Raw genomic sequence first — 18,939 nt, forward strand, 5'->3', positions numbered from 1 at the left:
TGATCATATGGCTTTAATTAAACAACAAAATGATCATATAGCAAAACTAGATGCTAAAATTGCCGAGCACAACTTAGAAAATGAGAAATTTAAATTTGCTCGTAGCATGCTTTATAATGGGAGACGCCCGGGCATCAAGGATGGCATTGGCTTCCAAAGGGGAGACAATGTCAAAATTAATGCCCCTCCTAAAAGATTGTCCAACTTTGTTAAGGGCAAGGCTCCCATGCCTCAGGATAACGAGGGTTACATTTTATACCCTGCCGGTTATCCCGAGAGCAAAATTAGGAGAATTCACTCTAGGAAGTCTCACTCTGGCCCTAATCATGCATTTTTGTATAAGGGTGAGACATTTAGCTCTAGGCAACCAACCCGTGCTAAGTTGCCTAAAAGGAAAACTCCTAGTGCATCAAATGAGCATAACATTTCATTTAAAACTTTTGATGCATCTTATGTGTTGACTAACAAATCCGGCAAAGTAGTTGCCAAATATGTTGGGGGCAAGCACAAGGGGTCAAAGACTTGTGTTTGGGTACCCAAAGTTCTTGTGTCTAATGCCAAAGGACCCAAAACCATTTGGGTACCTAAAGTCAAGAACTAAACTTGTTTTCTAGGTTTATGCATCCGGGGCTCAAGTTGGATACTCGACAGCGGGTGCACAAACCACATGACAGGGGAGAAAAGAATGTTCTCCTCATATGAGAAAAACCAAGATCCCCAAAGAGCGATCACATTCGGGGATGGAAATCAAGGTTTGGTCAAAGGTCTTGGTAAAATTGCTATATCCCATGACCATTCTATTTCAAATGTTTTTCTTGTAGATTCTTTAGACTACAATTTGCTTTCCGTTTCACAATTATGTCAAATGGGCTACAACTGTCTTTTCACTGATATAGGTGTCACTGTCTTTAGAAGAAGTGATGATTTAATAGCATTTAAGGGTGTGTTAGAGGGTCAGCTATACTTAGTAGATTTTGATAGAGCTGAACTCGACACATGCTTAATTGCTAAGACTAACATGGGTTGGCTCTGGCACCGCCGACTAGCCCATGTTGGGATGAAGAATCTTCACAAGCTTCTAAAGGGAGAACACATTTTAGGATTAACAAATGTTCATTTTGATAAAGACAGGATTTGTAGCGCATGCCAAGCAGGGAAGCAAGTTGGCTCTCATCATCCACACAAGAACATCATGACGACCGACAGGCCGCTTGAGCTACTCCACATGGATCTATTCGGCCCGATCGCTTACATAAGCATCGGCGGGAGTAAGTACTGTCTAGTTATTGTGGATGATTATTCTCGCTTCACTTGGGTATTCTTTTTACAGGAAAAATCTCAAACCCAAGAGACCTTAAAGGGATTCTTGAGACGTGCTCAAAATGAGTTCGCCTTAAGGATCAAGAAAATAAGAAGCGACAACGGGACGGAGTTCAAAAATTCTCAAATCGAAGGCTTCCTTGAGGAGGAAGGCATCAAGCATGAGTTCTCTTCTCCCTACACCCCTCAACAAAATGGTGTAGTGGAAAGGAAGAATCGAACTCTACTGGACATGGCAAGGACCATGCTTGATGAGTACAAGACTTCGGATCGGTTTTGGGCTGAGGCGGTCAACACCGCCTGTTACGCCATCAACCGGTTGTATCTACACCGAATCCTCAAGAAGACATCATATGAACTCCTAACCGGTAAAAAGCCCAACATTTCATATTTTAGAGTCTTTGGTAGCAAATGTTTTATTCTTGTTAAAAGAGGTAGAAAATCTAAATTTGCTCCTAAGACTGTAGAAGGCTTTTTACTTGGTTATGACTCAAACACAAGGGCATATAGGGTCTTTAACAAGTCCACTGGACTAGTTGAAGTCTCATGTGACGTTGTGTTTGATGAGACTAACGGCTCTCAAGTAGAGCAAGTTGATCTTGATGAGATAGGTGATGAAGAGGCTCCATGCATCGCGCTAAGGAACATGTCCATTGGGGATGGTTGTCCTAAGGAATCCGAAGAGCCTCCAAATGCACAAGATCAACCACCCTCCTCCATGCAAGCATCTCCACCAACTCAAAATGACGATGAGGCTCAAATTGATGAAGAAGGAGATCAATCAAATGAGCCACCTCAAGATGACGGCAATGATCAAAGGGGAGATGCAAATGATCAAGACAAGGAGGATGAAGAACCAAGACCGCCACACCCAAGAGTCCACCAAGCAATTCAACGAGATCACCCCGTCGACACCATCCTCGGCGACATTCATAAGGGGGTAACTACTCAATCTCGTGTTGCACATTTTTGTGAACATTACTCTTTTGTTTCCTCTATTGAGCCACACAGGGTAGAGGAAGCACTCCAAGATTCGGATTGGGTGGTGGCGATGCAAGAGGAGCTCAACAACTTCACTAGGAATGAGGTATGGCATTTAGTTCCACGTCCTAATCAAAATGTTGTTGGAACCAAATGGGTCTTCCGCAACAAGCAAGATGAGCATGGTGTGGTGACAAGGAACAAAGCACGAATTGTGGCCAAGGGATACTCCCAAGTCGAAGGTTTGGATTTCGGTGAAACCTATGCACCCGTAGCTAGGCTTGAGTCAATTCGCATATTATTAGCCTATGCTACTTACCATGGCTTTAAGCTTTATCAAATGGATGTGAAAAGTGCCTTCCTCAATGGACCAATCAAAGAAGAGGTCTATGTTGAGCAACCTCCTGGCTTTGAAGACAGTGAGTATCCTAACCATGTCTATAAGCTCTCTAAGGCGCTTTATGGGCTCAAGCAAGCCCCAAGAGCATGGTATGAATGCCTTAGAGATTTTCTTATTGCCAATGGATTCAAAGTCGGAAAGGCCGATCCTACACTCTTTACTAAAACACTTGAGAATGATTTGTTTGTATGCCAAATTTATGTTGATGATATTATATTCGGGTCTACTAACGAATCTACTTGTGAAGAATTTAGTAGGATCATGACTCAGAAATTCGAGATGTCTATGATGGGGGAGTTGAAGTATTTCTTAGGATTCCAAGTAAAGCAACTCCAAGAGGGCACCTTCATTAGCCAAACGAAGTACACTCAAGACATTCTAAACAAGTTTGGGATGAAGGATGCCAAGCCCATCAAGACACCCATGGGAACCAATGGGCATCTCGACCTCGACACGGGAGGTAAGTCCGTGGATCAAAAGGTATATCGATCGATGATAGGTTCTTTACTCTACTTATGTGCATCACGACCGGATATTATGCTTTCAGTTTGCATGTGTGCAAGATTCCAATCCGACCCTAAGGAATCCCACCTTACGGCCGTAAAACGAATCTTGAGATATTTGGCTTATACTCCTAAGTTTGGGCTTTGGTACCCTCGGGGATCCACATTTGATTTGATTGGTTATTCGGATGCCGATTGGACGGGGTGCAAAATCAATAGAAAGAGCACATCAGGGACTTGCCAGTTCTTGGGAAGATCCTTGGTGTCTTGGGCTTCTAAGAAGCAAAATTCGGTCGCTCTTTCTACCGCCGAAGCCGAGTACATTGCCGCAGGCCATTGTTGCGCGCAATTGCTTTGGATGAGGCAAACCCTGCGGGACTACGGTTACAAATTAACCAAAGTCCCTTTGCTATGTGATAATGAGAGTGCAATCAAGATGGCGGATAATCCCGTCGAGCATAGCCGCACTAAGCACATAGCCATTCGGTATCACTTTCTTAGGGATCACCAACAAAAGGGAGATATCGAGATTTCTTACATTAACACTAAAGATCAATTAGCCGATATCTTTACCAAGCCTCTTGACGAACAAACTTTTACCAAACTTAGGCATGAGCTCAATATTCTTGATTCGCGCAATTTCTTTTGCTAGATTGCACACATAGCTCATTTATATACCTTTGATCATATCTCTTTTATATGCTATGACTAATGTGTCTTCAAGTCTATCTCAAACCAAGTCATAGGTATATTGAAAGGGAATTGGAGTCTTCGGCAAAGACAAAGGCTTCCACTCTGTAACTCATCCCTCGCCGACGCTCCAAGTCACTCTCCATTCTTGGGGGAGAAAGCATGAGCACCAGGAAAAGGATTTTGTCTTTGGGGAGAAAGTAAGAGCCCAAAGAAAAAGACCGGACTTCGTCTTTGGTATAATCTTAACTCATTTATTTATGACCAAAGGGGAAGAAAGCACTTCGAGGGCTCTAATGATTCCGTTTTTGGCGATTCATGCCAAAAAGGGGGAGAAATGAGCCCAAAGCAAAAGGACCGCACCACCACCTAAGCAAAAAGACCGCACCACCACCTATTTCAATTTTCAAAAACTCAGTGTTGAATATTTTTTCAATTGATATCCTATCGTATTCAAAAGGGGGAGAAAGTAGTATTTCAAAATTATATATCAAAACCCTCTTGAACACTAAGAGGAGGATCTCATTTAGGGGGAGTTTTGTTTAGTCAAAGAAGAAGCATTTGAACCAAGGAGAAAATATCAAATCTTGAAAAGTGCTTTGCAAAATCTTATTCATTTACCTTTGACTATTTGCAAAAGAACTTTGAAAAGAATTTACAAAAGAGTTTGCAAAAACAAAACATGTGGTGCAAACGTGGTCCAAAATATTACATAAGAAAGAAACAATTCATGCATATCTTGTAAGTATTTATATTGGCTCAAATTCTAAGCAACCTTTACACTTACATTATGCAAACTAGTTCAATTATGCACTTCTATATTTGCTTTGGTTTGTGTTGGCATCAATCACCAAAAAGGGGGAGATTGAAAGGGAATTAGGCTTACACCTAGTCCCTAATTAATTTTGGTGGTTGAATTGCCCAACACAAACAATTGGACTAACTAAGTTTGCCCAAGTTTATAGATTACACAGGTGTAAAAGGTTCACACTCAGCCAATAAAAAGACCAAGTTTTGGATTCAACAAAGGAGCATAGTGGGAACCGAAGGCCCTCTGGTCTGAGAGCACCGGACTGTCCGGTGTACACCGGACAGTGTCCGGTGCACCAGAGGACTCCAGCTCAAACTCGCCACCTTCGGGAATTTCCAGGGGGACTCGCGCTATAATTCACCGGACTGTCCGGTGCGACTCCGAAGCAACGGCTATCTCCGCGCCAACGGCTCTCTGCCGCGCATTTAATGCGCGCTCTGCGCGCGCAGAGGTCAGGCGCGCCCATACTGGCACACCGGACAGTAAACAGTACGTGTCCGGTGTGCACCGGACACCCAGGCGGGCCCACAAGTCAGAAGCTCCAACGGTCAGAATCCAACGACAGTGATGACGTGGCAGGGGGCACCGGACTGTCCGGTGCGCCATCGAACAGGCAGCCTCCCAACGGCCACTTTTGGTGGTTGGGGCTATAAATACCCCAACCACCCCACCATTCATTGCATCCAAGTTTTCCACTTCCCAACTACTACAAGAGCTCTAGCATTCAATTCTAGACACACCAAAGAGATCAAATCCTCTCCAAATTCCACACCACGCCATAGTGACTAGAGAGAGTGATTTGCTTGTGTTCTTTCGAGCTCTTGCGCTTGGATTGCTTTCTTCTTTCTTGATCCTTTCTTTGCAATCAAACTCACTTGTAATTGAGGCAAGAGACACCAATCTTGTGGTGGTCCTTGTGGGAACTTTGTGTTCCAAGTGTTTGAGAAGAGAAAGCTCACTCGGTCCGTGGGATCGTTTGAGAAAGGGAAGGGTTGAAAGAGACCCGGCCTTTGTGGCCTCCTCAACGGGGAGTAGGTTTGCGAGAACCGAACCTCGGTAAAACAAATCCGCGTGTCACACTCTTCATTTGCTTGCGATTTGTTTTGTGCCCTCTCTCGCGGACTCATTTCTTTATTACTAACGCTAACCCGGCTTGTAGTTGTGTTTATATTTGTAAATTTCAGTTTCGCCCTATTCACCCCCCCTCTAGGCGACTATCACATTGCAATGATATACCAATTATATCTGACCAGTGGCGGATCCAGAAATAGATGAAAAGGGGGCTGAATTATGTATTGGAGAGACTAAACATGCCCCCACAATTTGAATTAACGGAACCACTGTGGAGAGGATGCGCGAATTACATGGACCTATAGCCTGTAACCATCATAGATCAGCAATTATGGGCTTTCTTCCAATGACTATGCTAAAATTACTATAAAATAGTATAGAGTAACAACTTTGTTAAGATATAAAACTAAAATTCTAATAGAAAAAGAGGCTAAAATAAAAAAAAATCATCTCTGCAACGCCGCCTACGTGGCGGCTGAAAATGACAAGCGGTGTCATACGTGCTTCTTCAGCTTCTCAGCACACCATAGGGAGCGACACCACCTCGAGTTCGACTGCGCAGACATAAAACAGAGACCAAAATAGACGTGTGTATGTAGCAGGCTAACGGCTACTTATATAGAGAACATGTTCATTTTATAGGTCATCTTTGTAATATTGCGAATTAGCTGGCCAAACAGAAACAGAAAATAACAGAGTTCTCAGAAGACACGGCTGCTGGACCGGGGCTGGAGCCCCGGCAGCCCCGGTCCTGGATCCGCCTCTGATATGACTGTATAATGCAACCGCCAGAGGGCCCGTGATGGATCCCCCTTCACAAAAAACAAATTTAAAACTAAAGTAAACTCTACTCACAAAAAAGTGGATGTAAAATTAAAGTGGACATATGACCCACTTACCAAATATTAAACTCCAAATGCCTCACTTTATCTTAAACAAAAAACCGAGAAAAGTATAAGTTGAAAATGAGACATGTTCGGTCGCTCGTCCTCCACCACCTAGTGAGCTAGTACTAATCGGGAGTAATGTGTTGTATGTGTCTTTGTGTCATATTAGGCTTAAATATTTTTTTACAACACATTTATAAAAGTACCGACATGATTGTTAGAAGAAACGTGGGACAAAAACATATATACTGTGTGCGCTTCGTCCATGACCAGCTCGCAGTCGCAGTCCAATGATCTAGCTCAAAGCCTGTATTTTTTTAACATGGGAAAGCTCCACGTGTGATTTTGTTAATTGATACGTAAAGTTCAGGTTAGAAGAGACAATAAGTTGTACTCACTCCGTTATTTTTTATTTGTCACGATTTAGTTAAAAAATGTAATGAACTAGCGGACGACAAATAATTGATATTAGATAAAAGTTTATCGTGTTTGTGAACATTTATAAGTTGGGTGTATTCACGGGACACCAATCATACTACTAGTTCATATAGAGTTCATACTACTAGTTCATAAGATGGGGTTCTTCGCTGCAGGAGTTTCGAGCGGAGGTTGGAATATTCGTCAGGACGTACAGGGGCGCTATTGATAATCCCGTTATTTTTTTTATACACAATCAAGATCTAAATGACATGTGGGTCCCAAAAAGAACCCCATCTCTCTCCTGTCTGCAGTACACGGTCAAGTTAGCCGCCGCTGGCTGTGTGCTGACGAGGTTCACACACACACGTACTAAGCGAGATGGATGGGTCCAATCGAAACACCGCCCCTCCCTGTCTCCCAGTGACCCAGTCTAGCTCCGACCGGTCGGGGCCGCGCCACCGTCGTCGTCGTCGGACGGCGGGGCGCGGCGCTTGCGCGTGCGCGTGCGTGCTACGGGGTTGGACTCGAGTCGGCGTCCTCCGCTGGCACGGCGAATCGATGAACGAGGAGAGCTGCTAGATCATCGACCGGGCTGACGACAGCGACACACGGGCAGGGGGGCTCGAGACCGTCGACGTGACGACGAGAGAATAGAAGCTTCGTCGCAGCCAGGTACCGACGCTGCTGCATCTGCCTGCATGCCACGCAGGTCAAATAAACCAGAGCGCGCGCGACGTCGTCGTCGTTGAATTCAAACTACTGCGACGTAACCACGACGGACGAGAGAGAGGGAGTACGTACGTACGTGTGTATACATACACGCGGTATCTTGCATTGACCTGTCGATCTATATGCATGTACTGAGAATTTGGCCTTTGCCCCAAATAATAATTCCTGTAAATTTATAAAGACACACTCACACATGTATGATATGGTGTGAACTTAGTACCATCTTGATATTTCAGTTGGAGTGAGACCAATTTAAATAGTTGAGCTGTCTTTATCTGGTTGAAGCCATTGACGAGAGAGAAATATGGAGAACCCATGCATCTGCTCGCCTCGCCAGGGCAATGGACGCTCTCCCATTAATCTGATTAGTGTTATGATTACGCAGTTATAAATTGTGTTGGCCTCCTTGTTACAGACTTTCTCCTTTTCACACCAGCGCAGCGCGTTATACTGACCTCGTCTTAAAGTCATTGATTCATATATATATATATATATATATATATATATATATATATATATATATATATATATATATATATATATATATAGTTTATGTATTAGGAGCCCTGGGCTCCCAACAACTAGAGAAAGCTCTGGTCGGTGTCTCTCGGTCCAACCATATACATCCGTGACTTTCCCACCAAACCGTTGTGGCCCATTTAAAAGCCCATTAACCAAACCCTACGATCGCACACAGCCGCCGCCGTTTTTTCGCCATCCACCTTCGTCTTTCTCGCACTGCGCAACCGCATCTAGGCGATCTGCGCCCGCACGACGGTGTTCCGCGCCGCCGCAGGCTCCTACTACGATGAGTTCATCTGCCTCCGCCGACCCCTCCTCCCGCCTCCACTATGGCAGCACGTCCCTCAAAGCCGACAATATGATGGCGAGCTCACCTGGGCGCTCGCGAACCGCTTCTAGGGCATCGGTTCCTTCTTTGCTCCGGCGACGCTTGGAGGCAGAGGTGTTCTGTGTCGGCCAGATCTGGGCGAGATCGGGGCGAGATGGCCCTGCACATGATTTAGCGACGGTCGTGGACGACACGCCCGCGTGTGCCTCGCTTGCTTTGCTGTAACAGGGGCAATGGGTTCTCGCCCAATCGGCTTCGCGTGATGCTGCTAGGGGTGGACAAGCGTCGCAAGGGGCAGGACGGTGCCGCCATGGAGGAAGAGGACAGCGGTGGCGGCGACTACGACACTGTGCTGAAGGCCCACGCTAGATCCGGTGGCGGCGACTACGGCGCCGTGCTGAAGGCCCGCGCTAGATCCGGTGCCAGCGACGGTGGGTGCGTCTGCTTCATCCCGTCCACCCTCGTTTCAATTCTCCGCTCCTCGCGATGCTGCCATCTCGTCTTGTCACTCACCTCGTTTTGGATTATTGGGGGTTCGCTGGATAGGGGTGCTGCATGACTGTCTTCTCATGTATGAGGTGGTGGAGGCGCCATGTGCAAACAAATACAAGAATGTTGATGTGGTGAGCACCATCTCAGAGTTCTCATCCTCGCTGGAGACAGCGAGTGGGCACTGGCGGGTGGACTGTCTTCTCCGTGCTGAACGAATGCCATTTTATTTCGCCGTGCTGGACCAGGGTGCTCGAAGTGTTTCTTCAGGTTGAGCTATTACTTTTTGGCCATTGCTATATTATCTAATACTTTATCCTATTGCGCAGCAAGAGTAATCATTTCAAAGGAATGCCATTTCTGCTTACCTCATTTGTTGGAGCCTTTCGGCACATTTTGCTACGAATTGGCAGTTGTCTCATGATGCTTTACATATCATTGCGTGAGTTTGAATTACATTTAGACACTTTCTGTTGCCTGCTTCCACTGTCGACCAAGCGTTGAGCACTTAGCTATTCCAACATCATGATTAGAGTTATTCTCTAATGATTTTGTTTTTTATCCATGTGTGCCATATACCGAACTGGATTAAACTAAATGAAACAATGATTATAAATTGCCTGAAACAACTGGTCATGAAAATGTTTATATCACCTTTATCTACACGATCAGGTTGGCACCTATACAATATATATGTGGAGGCATAAAAGAATTTTTGGGAATTCTAGGGAGAGTTTAGAATATATTTCCTAGTATTCAATTGTGCCTAGATGTTCAACTAATCCTGCATATTTTTAGGTATGCGAGGAAAAGTAATGGAGATGCTAACTGCATGTTCTGATGCATTGATGGATTAGTCTTTTATCCTCCCTGTCTGTTATATATGCCTTTATTATTGTATGGAGCTACTAAATCATTATCCCTACTGACATTGAATTTTTTTTGCATTGATATCAAATAAATCGTCCATTGAATCAGTTTTTCTATGTTTTCAGAATGATGGACAAGGTACACCATGATAGTAGAATTTTTTTATACCCTGGTTATCTTGTTTTAATTCATCCTTTCTGTGCTCCAATTATTTTGGTGAATCTTAGCATAGAACTTGACCTTCTATTATTTTGTATGTTTGGTTTGCATGGGATAACTGGCATGGGATATATTTATGAACATTGATATCGTTTTTATGCTTACTCACATGGGATAATCTGATCTTGTAACTCAAGATATTTTTCTTTTGGTAATCTAATCGTCTAACTTAAGTTTGCATTCAGTTTAGACTTTAGGTTATGTTAGTCATAACAAGCTTGAAAAGACATATTAACAAAGAAAGATTATATTAGCAGTTCATGTTACGTTTGCAGATATGGACCTCGGTGGTTTTCTCCACATTAGAAAAGCTGGAAGAGCCTTTTGAACTCAGTTTTTTTGCTACGAGTGGTGTTATGGTGAAAGAGAGTTTTGTGTGTATGTACCAACAACTAAAATGTAAACACGACATTATCATAGTTGAGTACATGAATAATTATCTCTTATATCCTATTGTAAAATCTGAAACAGTTCTCATGTAGATGGTTAGCTTGCATTTTACAATTACCTCAGATCACTTCTTAATGTATCTTACACCAATTTATGAAATTTCTTAATGCGTTTTATGACAACCTCGTGCGCTGAGAATTCATACTCATTTACGTTGTTTTTGTTCACGATTTACGCTTAAATCCGTCCGAGCCAGAACTCGTGCACGACCGGTGGCGCGCGATTTTTGTGCCGTAAATTTGGGCTCCATTCGCCATTACGAAACAAATATACGATTTATGGTAAAATTTGTACTAATTTACAATGTCTCGGTTCACCTTTTATGCTGAAATCCATTCGAGCTAGAACCCGCGCTCAATCGACCACACGCGATTTTCACGCCGTAATTCGGGCCTCATTTGCTGTTACGAAACAGATATACGATTTACGCTAAATTGTGTACTCATTTACGTTGTTTTAGCTCACGTTTTACGCTAAAATCTATTCGAGCCAGAACCCACGCACGATCGGACACACGTGATTATTACGCCGTAATTTCGGGACCCATTTGCTGTTATGAAACAGATATACGATTTACGCTAAATTTCGTACTCATTTACGATGTTTTAGTTCATGTTTTACGCTAAAATCTGTCCGAGTCAGAACCCGATCACAATGGGACGCGCGAGATTTTTTACGCCGTAATTTTTGGGCCGCATTCGTCGTTTCAAAACAGATCTACAATTTACGCTACAATTCATAATCATTTACGCTGTTTTTGTTCAAGTTTTACGCTAAAATATGTTCGAGTAAGAACCCGTGCCCGATGGAACGCACGCTGGTACGGGACGTGGCTATACCTGGCTGGGGCTTCCTGGTACTAATGGAAGCCCAGGGCTTCCATTACCACGTGTATATATATATATATATATATATATATATATATATATATATATATATATATATATATATATATATATATATATATATATATATATATATATATATATATATATATATACACACGTGGTAATATATACGTGGTAATATATATATACGTGGTAATATATATATATATATACACGTGGTAATATATATATATATATATTACGTGGTAATATATATATATATACACACGTGGTAATATATATATATATATATATATATATATATATATATACACGTGGTAATATATATATATATATATATATACACGTGGTAATATATATATATATATACGTGGTAATGGAAGCCCTGGGCTTCCATTAGTACCAGGAAGCCCCAGCCAGGTATAGCCACGTCCCGTACCAGCGTGCGTTCCATCGGCACGGGTTCTTACTCGGATATATTTTAGCGTAAAACTTGAACAAAAACAGCGTAAATGATTATGAATTGTAGCGTAAATCGTAGATCTGTTTTGAAACGGCGAATGCGGCCCGAAAATTACGGCGTAAAAATCTCGCGCGTCCCATTGTGATAGGGTTCTGACTCGGACAGATTTTAGCGTAAAACATGAACTAAAACAGCGGAAATGAGTACGAAATTTAGCGTAAATCGTATATCTGTTTCATAACAGCAAATGGGTCCCGAAATTACGGCGTAATAATCACGTGCGTCCGATCGTGCGTGGGTTCTGGCTCGAATAGATTTTAGTGTAAAACATGAGCTAAAACAACGTAAATGAGTACACAATTTAGCGTAAATCGTATATCTGTTTCGTAACAGCAAATGAGGCCCGAATTACGGCGTGAAAATCGCGTGTGGTCGATTGAGCGCGGGTTCTAGCTCGAATGGGTTTCAGCGTAAAAGGTGAACCGAAACATTGTAAATTAGTACAAAATTTACCATAAATCGTATATTTGTTTCGTAATGGCGAATGGAGCCCAAATTTACGACACAAAAATCGCGCGCCACCGGTCGTGCACGGGTTCTGGCTCGGACAGATTTAAGTGTAAATCGTGAACAAAAACAACGTAAATGAGTACGAATTTTAGCGTAAATCGTCCATTTGTTTCATAATAACGAATATAGACCGAATGTATCTCTCAGCGCATGAGGTTGTCATAAAACACATTAAGAAATTTCATAAATTGGTGTAAGATACAACAAGAAGTGATCTGAGGTAATTGTAAAATGCAAGCTAACCATCTACATGAGAACTGTTTCAGATTTTACAATAAGATATAAGAGATAATTATTTATGTACTCAACTATGATAATGTCGTGTTTACATTTTAGCTGTTGGTACATACACACAAAACTCTGTTTCACCATAACACCACTGGTAGCAAAAAACTGAGTTCAAAAGGCTCTTCCAGCTTTTCTAATGTAGAGAAAACCACCGAGGTCCATATCTGCAAACGTAACATGAACTGCTAATATGATCTTTCTTTGTTAATATGTCTTTTCAAGCTTGTTATGACTAACATAACCTAAAGTCTAAATTGAATGCAAATTTAAGTTAGACGATCATATTACCAAAAGAAAAATATCTTGAGTTAAAAGATCAGATCCCATGTGAGTAAGCATAAAAACGATATCAATGTTCATAAATATATCCCATGCCAGTTATCCCATGCAAACCAAACATACAAAATAATAGAAGGTCAAGTTCTATGTTAAGATTCACCAAAATAATTGGAGCACAGAAAGGATGAATTAAAACAAGATAACCAGGGTGTAAAAAAATTCGACTATCATGGTGTACCTTGTCCATCATTCTGAAAACATAGAAAAACTGATTCAATGGACGATTTATTTGATATCAATGCAAAAAAATTCATATCAGTAGGGATAATGATCTAGTAGCTCCATACAATAATAAAGACATATATAACAGACAGGGAGGATAAAAGACTAATCCATCAATGCATCAGAACATGCAGTTAGCATCTCCATTACTTTTCCTCGCATACCTAAAAATATGCAGGATTAGTTGAACATCTAGGCACAATTGAATACTAGGAAATATATTCTAAACTCTCCCTAGAATTCCCAAAAATTCTTTTATGCCTCCACATATATACTGCATAGGTGCCAACCTGATCATGTAGATAAAGGTGATATAAACATTTTCATGACCAGTTGTTTCAGGCAATTTATAATCATTGTTTCATTTAGTTTAATCCAGTTCGGTATATGGCACACATGGATAAAAAACAAAATCATCAGAGAATAACTCTAATCATGACGTTGGAGTAGCTATGTGCTCAACGCTTGGTCGACAGTGGAAGCAGGCAACAGAAAGTGTCTAAATGTAATTCAAACTCACGCAATGATATGTAAAGCATCATGAGACAACTGCCAATTCGTAGCAAAATGTGACGAAAGGCTCCAACAAATGAGGTAAGCAGAAATGACATTCCTTTGAAATGATTACTCTTGCTGCGCAATAGGATAAAGTATTAGATAATATAGCAATGGCCAAAAAGTAATAGCTCAACCTGAAGAAACACTTCGAGCACCCTGGTCCAGCACAGCGAAATAGAATGGCATTCCTTCAGCACGGAGAAGACAGTCCACCCGCCAGTGCCCAACTGCCCACCCACTGTCTCCAGCGAGGATGAGAACTTTGAGATGGTGCTCACCACATCAACATTCTTGTATTTCTTCGCACATGGCGCCTCCACCATCTCATACATGAGAAGACAGTCATGCAGCAGCCCTATCCAGCGAACCCCCAATAATCCAAAACGAGGGGCAGCATCGCGAGGAGTGGAGAATCGAAACGAGGGTGGACGGGATGAAGCAGACGCACCCACCGTCGCTGGCACCGGATCTAGCGTGGGCCTTCAGCACGGTGCCGTAGTCGCCGCCACCGGATCTAGCGTGGGCCTTCAACACAGTGTCGTAGTCGCCGCCACCGCTGTCCTCTTCCTCCATGGCGGCACTGTCCTGCCCCAAGCGACGCTTGTCCACCCCCAGCAGCATCACGCGAAGCCGATTGGGCGAGAACCCATTGCCCCTGTTACAACAAAGCAAGCGAGGCACACGCGGGCGTGTCGTCCACGACCGTCGCTAAATCATGTGCAGGGCCATCTCGCCCCGATCTCGCCCAGATCTGGCCGACACAGAACACCTCTGCCTCCAAGCGCCGCCGGAGCAAAGAAGGAACCGATGCCCTAGAAGCGGTTTGTGAGCGCCCAGATGAGCTCGCCGTCATATCGTCGGCTTTGAGGGACGTGCTGCCATAGTGGAGGCGGGAAGAGGGGTTGGCGGAGGCATATGAACTCATCGGAGTAGGAGCCTGCGGCGGCGTGGAACACCATCGTGCGGGCGCAGATCGCCCAGATGCGGTTGCGCAGTGCGAGACAGACGGAGGTGGATGGCGAAAAAACGGCGACGGTTGTGTGCGATCGTAGGGTTTGGTTAATGGGCTTTTAAATGGGCCACAACGGTTCGGTGGGAAAGTCTCGGATGTATATGGTTGGACCAAGAGACACCGACCAGGGCTTTCTCTAGTTGTTGGGAGCCTAGGGCTCCTAATACATAAATTATATATATATATATATATAGGGACGAACTAATGGAAGCCCAGGGCTTCCATTAGTATCGGGAAGCCCCAGCTAATTAGACGGAATTGGTCAGACCACATGTTTGTTCGGCGGTTTATGGTCTGGTCGAACCATAGCGTAAATCATAAGCCAACAGATCGTAAACCCGTGTGTATTTTAGCGTAAAATGGTATACGCGATAAAATCGCGAACGATAACTGAATCCTCCCGAAAATATCGCCCAGCATGCACGTAAGCAGAAACGCGAGGCATAAATATGTACATACAATGGCGTAACTGGTTACATATACTTCAGTAAATATAAATCTGTTTCAACAAACCGCGATAAATTCTCTCGAGTTGTTATCACCAGTCCGACAATATCTCCTGGCATGCAGGAACAAACTTTATAGAATGTAATTGACCGAACAAAATAGCGTAAACATTGTACACGGGATTGGTTAGCTCAGGGCATATAAAAAGGAACGTGGCGGCTGATTGTATTGCATTGTTTACAATGGCTGACGGCAGAGAAGAAGAAGCAGGCGATGATAATTCTGCGTCATTGCACAGAGCTGCACCAGGTACATTTGCAATTGAATTATTACTTCAGTTCATAAAATAATTAGACAAATATGATGGCCGGCTTGCAGACACATGCAGTGGTCTACCAGCAGCGCCCACATCAAGAATTATATCTCCAAACTGTGGTGCGAGTCCACGGATAAATATAGTAACACCACCTGCAGAATTACGAGCGCCAGGGGTCAATGATGGCAATACAACAGTAATTGAAACAATGGTAGCAGCAAATCAAACGGTGCCTATGAGGACCATTAGTGATCATGAACAAGATACACCTAATATCCTCCGAAGTCATGTAAGTTATTTATCTTTGGTTATGTCAATTATACAATTTAAATAACATTAAGACTGTAACTAATATAAAATTAATTGTATTTATGATTATGTTAATTCACAGTCTGAATGGTGCCTAGGATCGGTATGACATTTGGAAATGTCGATGAGGCATACAATTTTTACAGTCATTACGCATATGAGGTTGGTTTTCCACTTAAAAAGTATAGGGAGAGAAAGAACTGTAAGTGGTTAAATTGTTCAATGGAGGGTAGAAATACAGAAAGGTTAGCTAGTAATCCTAGAATCCGTAATACATCATCGAGGAGAACACAATGCAAGGCTGGTTTGAAACTAAAAAATCTATGATGACTCAAAAGAAAATATTGTAGCCGTAAGAATCGATCTGGTGCACTTAGAACATAATCATGAATTCATTAAGAAAGATACTGTAAAGAAACACCTACAATGCAACAAGACTCATGATCCTGAGTACATGGAGTTTCTCAATTCAATGCAGCAAAGCAGAATCCCGCAACACTGTATCATGGACTTCGTGTCTGAGATGCATGGTGGTCCAGAAAACGTACCAATTACAGCAAAGGACATTGCTAATTTGTAAGAATCATTTTCTTTATGTATCTATTATATAAATTTTAAAAACCATTTCAAGTTAATGAGTAATAATTATAAATTTTTGTTGAAATATACGGGAAACATGCAAAGCAACGAGAAAAGAATGCCAATGATGTGTCTAAGCTTTTGGCTTTTTTTCATTATGCAAAAGGGATAATCCACAATTTTTCTCTGATTTCCAGTTAGACAGCGAAGGAAAAATATTGAGTATTTTTTGGTCTCATGCTAGTCAGCAAGGAGAGTATGTTGATTTTGGGGATGCAGTTACCTTTGATACAACTCATAAGACTAATTTGTATGGAAAACCCCTAGGAATGTTTGTTGGTGCAAACCAACACCTACAATGCACAGTGTTTGGGTTCTCATTATTGGGAGATGAAACTGTTGAAACATTCGAGTGGGTATTTAATGCATTCAAGACATGCATGGGGACTGAAGGACCAAGAGTCATGTTGACAGGTATGATTTATGTAGATATAATAACTATAAACTCGAAGTACATGCAATATAAATTCAATATCTTGTGCGTATTTACAATGCATGTGAGTCTTGTTTTGTTATGTACCATACAATGTTTGCATAAAAATATGCATATAATAATGTCAGACAATGAATATTTACAGATCAAGACCCTGCAATGCCAGTGGCATTACGTCGGGTCTTCCCAAACACAGTCCACAGGTTGTGTCTATGGCATGTGCAAAATAGGTACATGCCATTTCTAAATGAGTTGTATGCACGATATGCTGAAGCGGATTTTAAGACAAAATTCCAGTCTATAGTACATCATCCATTGACTGAAATAGAGTTTGAGGCTGCATGGAAATTGTTGATTGATGAATTCAACCTGCATGAAGATGGAACACTTAGAAAATTATATGTAATGCGTAAGGAGTGGATACCTGTTTTTTTCAAACATGACTATTGTGGGCTTATGGTGTCTACGCAACGTAGCGAGAGCATGAACAAACTCGTGAAGAGCGCTCATGTCGATTCAAACACCCCACTTCATGAGTTTGCTAAGCAAATGTTGAAACTACTGCATAGCAGGAAGATGCAAGAAGGAAAGGAAACACTAGGATGTATGGTATGTAATATTATTTATGCATTATACTATTTAGTAGGCTCGCAAGATGTAACTAATTATTTTATATGCAGGGTCAAAAAGAAACCACAACTCTATATATGTTCAAAATTAGGGTTACAAGGGCATACACCAGGGCTGTGATGAATAGATTCGAGGAGTCAATAAAATACGCGACTGCATATAGGATAACACTTGATCCAGATGGAGGCGCAAATGATTGGTTGGTGCATCATACATCAAGATCGAAAAGAATCGTGTGGGGCAACACCAATTCAAAGTGAATGCAGATGTAGAGGCAGGAAAGTTTAAATGTGAATGCAAACAGTGGGAACACACAGGTAAGCAAGAGTTAAGAAATAATGTCGTATTATTTATACGCTAATAATTAAAGCTGAATATGAAATGTTGCACCCTTGTTTAAATGTAGGACTATTTTGTGTGCATCTAATCCGAACATTCATGCACATTCAACTAGAGAGGATACCTAAGGAATACATTCTACAGCGTTACACATACTCAGCTAAGCAAGATGTGGTATTTTCAAGAGATGACAGGAAAATGAGTGGAAAAGATGGAGAAACAAAATCATATAGGCAAAAAATGTTGCTTAAAAAGGCAATGAAGGTAGTAAACCAAGCTAGTATGTCAAAGGCAGGGAGTGATAAGGCTTTGGACACAATGGATGAACTGTTGGAGATGCTTGGGCGTTTAGATCTAGATATAGGATGTGAAGATGCTGGTGGTGCAACTACTGGAGAGGGCAACCATGTGGGTGTTCTTTTATATAAAATTGTTGAAAATTTTATTCAGAACTTAATTATTGCTAATTGTAAAAATTAAACGTTGCAGGGCGAAGAGGATGATGTTGGAAACGCTGAAGATGAACATGTATCGCAATGTGATAACGAGGAGCATGTGGCAGTACATTCATGACAACAGGTAATATTATGGCAAAAAACAATGTAATTTATGTATAGTGCAAACAAATGGGATGATTTATACATTATTTGTAATATTGACTATAATGCACTAATGAGTAGGATGGAGGCTTAAATATTGATGCACATCATCAATCTGAACTGCAAATGACGCTTGTTGGAAATGATGATTGTGAAGGAACACAATATGGGGATGTTAGAAAGGTATGAAATCTAAATTTATTAAATTGCAGATATTATGTATATTTAATGATAGTA

At 41.9% G+C, this 18,939-nt stretch overlaps 1 non-coding gene and 1 pseudogene across 1 annotated transcript; one reads left to right on the plus strand and one right to left on the minus strand.

Moving 5' to 3' along the window:
* Positions 1-8,404: 8,404 nt before the first annotated feature.
* Positions 8,405-10,812, plus strand: LOC100279812 (uncharacterized). The gene is made up of 3 exons (XR_004849444.1): positions 8,405-9,093; positions 9,209-9,421; positions 10,516-10,812. It is a non-coding gene; the product is annotated as an uncharacterized protein (transcript).
* A 1,915-nt stretch (positions 10,813-12,727) lies between these two features.
* Positions 12,728-14,641, minus strand: LOC118472025 (uncharacterized; annotated as a pseudogene).
* Between the last annotated feature and the right edge of the window lie 4,298 nt (positions 14,642-18,939).

This window comes from Zea mays, chromosome 5, assembly GCF_902167145.1.
Source record: "Zea mays cultivar B73 chromosome 5, Zm-B73-REFERENCE-NAM-5.0, whole genome shotgun sequence".
Lineage (NCBI taxonomy): Eukaryota > Viridiplantae > Streptophyta > Magnoliopsida > Poales > Poaceae > Zea > Zea mays.